The 8,309-nt window shown below is 37.2% G+C and overlaps 1 pseudogene; it reads right to left on the reverse strand.

The window, feature by feature from the left end:
• Nucleotides 1-6,797: 6,797 nt before the first annotated feature.
• On the reverse strand, nucleotides 6,798-6,896 carry LOC132267812 (small nucleolar RNA R71; annotated as a pseudogene).
• Between the last annotated feature and the right edge of the window lie 1,413 nt (nucleotides 6,897-8,309).

Below are 8,309 nucleotides of genomic sequence, written 5' to 3' on the forward strand. Positions count from 1 at the left end.
ATTTTTCTTACGTTTTCTTTTTAAATTTCATTGTATGGTGTACTGATTTATTCGAGTATAAATCTATATTTATAACATAATAATACATACAATTTTCGAATGAACCCAATACATAATGCCCCGAGCACGTCTAATATCTTTGAGCGTACAAATGCATTACAATTTATTGTAGTCAACACGTTAATTACTAAACATTTTTAATGCGCACACCTTTTTATTTAATGTGTATACCTTTTGACTGACTTATTTATTTATTCCCTTCCATTACAAAAAGTATTTTTTAAAACAAAATTTAATATTTTAAGAATGCAGTTTATAACATATATATATATGTATTTTTTATTAGGTCTTAAATCATAAAACCCTCACTACATCTATTTTTTTATTATAAAATCCTAGCCTGTATCTAAAAATCCTTACACTTTTAAAAAGTATTCACATCACCTTAATATTCATATCCGATCCCTTAATTGGGTTATAAAATGACAAATTTGACCTTACCATTTAATATTAAATTAAAAGCTAAAAATCATTTTAAAAAATTACAAAAATACCATTCACTTCTTCTTCTTCTTCTCCACCCCCTTCTCTCTCTAAACTCTCACCTTTCTCTCTCTAAAATAGACCATCAGAGCGGTTATTAGTATTATTTTTTGGATTTCAAGTATATTTCTCTCTCTAATTGACACTGCCACAACACACGGCGAAGCGAACGCTCACAGACCGGACCCTTCTCTCTCCCTTTTTCTCTACTTTTATTGGCTTTCTGATTTTGTTTGTTCATTTCTCACTTACTACCATCCATTTCGTCTTGTTCTTCCTCTTCGTCTTCTACAAATACAACAACACCAATTTGTTATTTTATTAACTACTCGTCTCTGTTTTGGCCCTCTTCAGTTCGTTTTATTATCTCAATCTGTTCTCACTCGTGTCTCACTTTTTCTATAAATTTATCTCTCTTTTTGAGAAACCAAACAGTGTGTGTAGACATTAAAATTTTAATAGGTTTTGGTTTTGACAAATGGACTCATTAAATATGGGCCTAATGTTTAATTAAGTTATTTAATTGGCCCAAACTTGGTCCACTTAAATTTTTTAATTAGCCCAGCCCAAATGGTTAAATAAACTGATAATTATTCCTAATAAAATATATTTGGAATAATTATTTTTAAGAATAATTATCATAATATAACCAGACCGGCGCAGTTATAATTTTGTCCTTATCAGGAGATAGCACGTGTCATCATTCTATCAACACAAAAAGCCTATAAATAGAGGCCTGGAGGAAGAAGGAAGACACAAATTCAGAGTCCAGAAATCCAGAGACTCAGAAATCCAAAAGGGACAAATTCAGAGTCCAGAAATCTAGAAGGTCCACAAAAATTTAGAGTCCAGAAATCCAGAGACTCAGAAATCCAGAAGGTCCAGAAATTCCAAATCTGAAGGCGAAGAACACTAAGCGCATCCAAAGTCGTGCCGTTCTTCACCAAATTCAACAAATTCTCTCATCTCTGAAGATGAAGAACAACAAGCACATCTAAAGACGTGTCGTTCTTCCTCAAATTCAACAAAGGACACAAGTTCAGAATTCAGAAGTTCAGAAATTCAGACACAAATTCAGAATTCAGAAGTCCAGAAATTCAGAGACTCAGAAATCCAGTCACAAATTCAGAATTCAGAATTCAGAAATCCAGAATTCCAGAGAGAATCTCTCATCCCCAACATCCAAACCCAAATACAAAGAACACTAAGCACATCCAATCGTGCCGTTCTTCATCAAATTCCACGGTGATCAATAACAAGCACATCAAATTGTGTCGTTCTTCATCCAAATTCCACGGTGATTCAAGATCAAGCTCGTGCAGCCCTTGGATCCAACCAACTAAAAAGGAGATCGAATCAAAGGATCTTATTCTTTGTAAATAATATTACAGAGGGTTGTACTCCAATTTTTTCAATTAATAAAATTCTATTTTTGCTCCATATTTTGTTTTTATTGCAGATTACAAAATTTGTGTGTACAAATTTCTTACACGCCCGGTGGGACATCCTCTGCCTCTCATCTCTTTCTCCTCCATCAAATCCTCAACAAATTCATCGTCAGATTCTATGAATTTCAACAAGATTCAGATGAAGAGCAAGAACACCACTAAAGACATCGCGGTCATGACGGACAACATCAATACCATCACAAAAAGTGGCAAGAAGGTTGCTACTTCGTCAAGTGGTACAAACACCTCTACAAGTTCAGTGATGTCGAGTATAGTCAAATCATCCATTCCTGCCAAAAGACAGCACGATGCGATGAGAGTCAATTCCGCCAAATCTGTCAAAGTAACAACTCAAACTCATACCGCCTTTACCTCGCTGGGGGCAAAGAGAAAGGTTTTTACAACCTCAAAGGTTGCTCCAGTCACAAGTTCAAGTTCCACCTCGCTGGGGGCAAGGAGGAAGGTTCCTACAACCTCAAAGGTTGCTCCAATCACAAGTTCAAGTTCAAGGTTGGTCCACCTAAGGCCAAAGATTTTTTCTGATTCTATCACTATGCCAGTCATGATGACGAGCACTACCTTGTACGAAGAGCAATTGACGATTATGGCCCGTGTAATTGAAAGATTACAACACTCTTTCAAGGAGCAAGATCTAAAAATTTCCTCGCTGACAGAAAAGTTAAAATTGTGTGACAATAATGCTGAGTCAAGCAAAGGCCGAATTTCTCATTCTAATTCTATGCTAGAGAACACTCTAATCCAACAATTGATGTTGCCTTCGTCACCTCACTTTCTGTCTAGCACCTTCAAGACATGATAGTGAATTGCATAAGAAAACAATACAGTGGCGTTCCTCAAAGTGATCGCATGTACTTAAAGCCTTACACAAAAAGAATTGACATCTTAAAAATGCCGGTTGGGTATCAACCTCCAAAGCTTCAACAATTTGACGGAAAAGGCAATCCCAAGCAACATGTCACACACTTCGTAGAAACTTACGGCAATGATGGTACAAACGGAGATCTCCTTGTCAAGCAATTCATTTGTTCCCTCAAAGGGAATGCATTTGATTAGTACACAGACCTCAAAGCTAGAGGTATTGACAGTTGAGAGTAGATGGAACGAGAATTTCTCAACCGTTTCTACAGCACTCGTCGTACTGTAAGTATGCTGGAGCTTACAAACACAAAACAGATGAAGGGTGAACCTGTGGTTAACTACATCCACCGTTGGCAAGCTCTAAGTCTTGACTGCAAGGATCGTTTGTTTGAAATTTCTACAGTTGAAGCATGTATGCAAGGCATGTGCTGAGAGCTTCTTTACATTCTACAAGGGATTAAGCCTCGCACATTTGAAGAGCTTGTTACTCGAGCCCACGACATGGAGCTTAGCATGGAAAATCATGGTACTAGAGAAGATGTTCCTGATATATCCAACAACCTTTAAGAAGATAAGGGAAGTGAGTACGAAGAAGAAGACAATATACTTCCTAACTTGGACGACGAAATAACTTCATCTTTCATTATAAGCATCATCTCGAAAGACTTGCATCAAGAAATGCAACATGCTACGAAAACCAAGAAGAAAATCCTCAAAGTGATGACGAGATAGTCCGTGCCCTCTAGTATAAGCTTAGATTATTATCTGATTCTTGCAAAGTTGAAGAAAATTATTAAAGTTAAAGTGCTCCCAGATACGAGCCTGAATTGTCGATGACACTCCTTGATGAGCGCTGAAAAGTGCGTATTTAAACCCCTTAAGCTTAGGCATTCAAGTACCTTTATCTATCTTACTTTACCGTTTTAGATTGATTTCATATTATTTCCTTTTTCAGGCACTTATCCCAAAAATAAGCTAATTCAGCCAAATAAGAACTTAATTGAAGCAATTTTGGGATTAAACAAAAAATGGAGCAAAGTGGAAAAAGAGGGAAGCAAATGAAGCCAAAGGTGACAAGCAGCAAAGTTCGATCGATCCAAGTTCAAGGTTCGATCGATCGAACTATGATCGATCTCAGCACTTCAAGATAGATCCAAGCCTTGGCCCAAAAGCATAAAGTCCAAAAGTTTGATCAATCCAACACCATCCTTCGATCGATCGAACACTTTTGTCCTTATTCAAATGATTGATCCTATCCACAACTGTACCACCCACTAACCACTTTTGTCCTTTTCCTATAAATATCTCTCCAAAATATCTCGGATTTGTCTTTTCCCAAAAAGCTCAACCAGTTGGATCGATCCAGCCTAAGTTTGATAGATCTCTGCCAGTCCGATCGATCCAAGTCCAAGGTTCGATCGATCGAACTTCCTCGAGTGAGAAAAAGTTAAAATTCCAGCTTGTGCAATCTGTCTTCTATCCAATCATTAGAGAATATTCTTTGCACGACCCCAGCTCATTTTGTGTGCCACTTGACCTACCTACTAAAGGAATACGATGCACCATTGAAGTTTAGAGGAGGAGGAGGCTAGAGACACCATTGAAGTTCTTCATCAACAAGGAGCAGATTTCAACTATGGAGTTAGCCCTTGAGGGTTGGAGCAACATCACCATGAGTGACTAGACATCCTCTTGGGGCTAGAGTTAGCCCCAAGCATGCTTTCTATATCTTACTCTTGTGTATTATTGAGGGATTAGTGTTGTAATTGATGTTTTGACACTTTGATATATATAGATCTTGTTTATTCAATGATTTATGTGGTTTAATGCTTCCAATTGATCATTTCATTCTATCTATATGTCTATGTATGCTAGAATAGATGTTCATGTGCTTGTCTCTAGATTTTGTGTTATTGATGCATGTCTATGTGTATTGATGCTATAGATTTGGAGATTGTCAAAACATAGTGCTTAAAGGAATGCTTTTGTGATTCTCTTGATGGTTCATACTTATCTCTTGATGGATTGTGCCTCTCCCCTAGTTTATTTTCATGCTAATAGTGTAGTTGTAGTGTAGTGTTAAATAGGAGGATAATCTATGCTTGTGCTTAATGATCCAAGCTTTTGAAAGCAAGTAGCATATGTCTCTATCCTTGTGTTGAATTTGGATTGTGAGCTTAATGAAAGGATTAATGACTTGTTTTGATTTATTATGCCTTTCACATGTTGTTTAGACAATATATGCTTCATTGCTTAGATATATTGTGCCTTTTACATGATGTTTAGACAATACGTGCTTAACTAGTCATCCTTGCTTGTTGAATCAACCAAACACACACACACCAATATTGCAACACACCATTTGCCCTCATTAATCACTTGTCAATGATATAGAAATGTATTGCTTGGTGGTGATCTCTAAACCCCAAAATCTCTCTCTCTTACTTACTCTTAATTGCATTCTTTTGCTATCACTTAGTTTAATTTAGTTACTCTCTAACCAACCAACCAACCAATTGTTTGAACACTCGACCTACTAGCCCTAATAACGATTCCACGACATTGCTCGATCCTCATAATCCCTTGGGACGATCCCTACTCGCCCTAGCTATATTTTTAGTGAAAGGTAGTAGTGGCTTCTATAAATGTAAAACTCTTGGCCCTCGCCATAAAATTCACACTCTCCAAACTTTATGGTAGTGCGACGGAAAACCAACAAGTTTTTGGCGCCGTTGGCGGGGATTGATTGATTAGATTAGGCAATGTCGGATTTCTGGAATTGATTAGGATTAGTACTCTTTTGATTGTGTCTTTACTTTACTTCTATTTTTCTTTTTGGTTACTTATTGTGTTGTTCATATTTAACAAGGTGCATTATTGGAGAGGAAGCAAGCAAATGACTCATAAAGCATTCAAGCAAGCAAAGAAAGTAAAAAGCTAAAAATTCTAAAAAAATTGCTAAGCTAAGCTTTAAATTTGGAGTTGAAGTGATAAAGGACCTTTGTGAGACTTTCTTTACTCAATCTCTTAGTTAAATCGTCGGCCTACGTGGAGGCTTATTTTTAATTGTCTTGCATCATTGTTGTTAAAGCATGGGAGTATGAATTAAGTGTTTGTGGAAGAAGTCTAATTGCATTGTTGTGAAGGCATAGTGTTTGTCATTTTTTGTGTTTCTTTGTGTTTTGCATTGTGCATGCATGGACGTCGTTTATTGAGACCAACTCTTGTCCCTCTTGATTTGCATCTTGAATCTATCGTTAGAAATCCTAGGGGAAGAGGAAGTTCAAATAGAGCCAATCTATTAATGGATGACCATAATGATAATCATGTTGAGGACCTTGGTCACATAGACTAACAAGGTATCCTTCATCCCAATGTGCATAATGAGAACATACAAGTACCATTAGGCATGCCTAGGCCATTCATTCACCAACCACCACAACAACAAGGCCAAGTTCCATATGGAATGCCAAGGCCAATGTATGCTCCACAACCTCCCATCAACAATCAAGGAATTCAAAACCAAGGTGTTCATGTTGCACCTCAAGTAGCTAATCCACCTCTTGCTTTAAGAGACCATTATGTGCCTAATGAGTATAATGCACCTACATGCATCCAATTGCCTCCATTTAGAGCACATCATTATGAAATTAAGCCACAAACCATTCAAATACTTCCTAACTATCATGGATTTCCAAGTAAGGAACCTTACAAGCATTTGGATGAGTTTCTTGAAGTATGTTCCACCGTAAAATATACGGACATGCCGGAAGAGGTTTTAAGACTCAAACTTTTTCCATTCACCTTAAAAGATAAGGCAAAGTATTGGTTTAGCAATCTTAGGCCTTTTTCAATCACTTCTTGGGCAGAAATGCAACAAGAGTTCTTGAAGAAGTACTATCCGGTTTCTAAGACTAATGCCATGAGAACTTCAATTCGAGAATTTTCACATGGGGATGGAGAAACGTTTTATGAGGCATGGGAATGCTTCAATGAATTGCTTAGGAAGTGTCCACATCATGACATGCCTAAATGCCAATTAGTTTAATACTTCTTTGAGAGCTTATCGGACAACTATAAGGGTATGGTTGATGCTTCCATGGGTGGCTCATACATTGATAGGCATAAGGATGACGTGTGGCGTCTCTATGAGAGCATGAGTGAAAATTCTTTGCATAGAACACTATTATCCAAGAATGGTAGAAATTCACAAGGTAAGAAGAGTGTTGGCTTACATCAAGTCGACCATTCAAATGAAATAGCCGCCGAAATGAAGTCTTTATCTCAAAGGTTTGATCAATTTTTGATTAACCAAAACTCGACGAACTGAGTATCTTCCTTCCCTAACCATTTTCATCGTGCATCAAATGAAACATGTATGACTTGTTCTAGTGTTCTTCATTCTACTTCTCATTGTTCTCACGGACAAGTGCAAAGTGAACCTAATGAACAAGTCAATGCGGCTTTTGTGAACCAAAGGAACAATCCTTATGGTACTCATTATAATCCAAGTTGGAGGAATCATCCGAATTTCTCTTGGAAAAACCAAGGAGAGGGCTCAAACCCTTCCCAAGGTGGTTTTCAAGGGAAGTACATTCCATCTCCACTTCAAAACCAAGGATCCCAAGGTTATAGACTTTATCAACCATAAGGGAATCAATTTGCTAATTCTCATTCTCCCAACTAATCTTATTCCCAAGGTAATACTAGAAGTCCCGCCTTTGAAGAGAAAGTTTTGAATGCTTTGGGCACTTTAGAGGCTAACACTCAATTGCTTCATTCTCACTCTCAGTCTATTATGAAGCTAGAAACCCAAATAGGGCAAATAACAAGCACTCTCAATCCAAGAGAGAAGGGAAAGATTCCTATAAATGCTCCACCTAAGCAACAATGTGTTGTGGAAACCCATTCCTCATCAGAAGGCCACACCATTGAATATGTTAATGCGGTGACTACCTTGTGGAGTGGTAGGATTGTGGACAATTAAGTTGGAATGTCCAATGAAGAGAGTGAACCGGTGCAACCTCAAGTTGTCACCCGTCCCCTTTCACATCCCATTCTTCCTTTATTGCATATACATGACCTTGTAAATGAGAAAGTCTTGAAAGATGTGTTTGAAAAAGAAGTTTTGAAAAATGATGTTGAAAAGGTTTTGTTGAAAAATGATTTGAAAACTTCCTGTATTGAAGAGAGTTCAAAATTTTTTTTTGAAAAACTGTTTGAACCAAAGGTTCTATTTCCGGATGCCTTAAAATGATCCATTTCAAAAGACAAGCAAAAGGCAAAAACCAAAGAAATCATGGAAATGTTTAGGTAAGTGAAAGTTAATCTTCCACTATTGCATACAATCAAGCAAATTCTGGCTTATGCCAAATTCTTGAAAGACTTATGCACCTAAAAGCGGAAGAACAAGAGCCAAACACCAAGAAAAGTGGTTTT

The sequence above is a fragment of the Cornus florida genome, unplaced genomic scaffold (assembly GCF_030987335.1).
Source record: "Cornus florida cultivar Cherokee Brave unplaced genomic scaffold, ASM3098733v1 CherokeeBrave_3.0.0_Hap2_Chr07, whole genome shotgun sequence".
NCBI lineage: Eukaryota > Viridiplantae > Streptophyta > Magnoliopsida > Cornales > Cornaceae > Cornus > Cornus florida.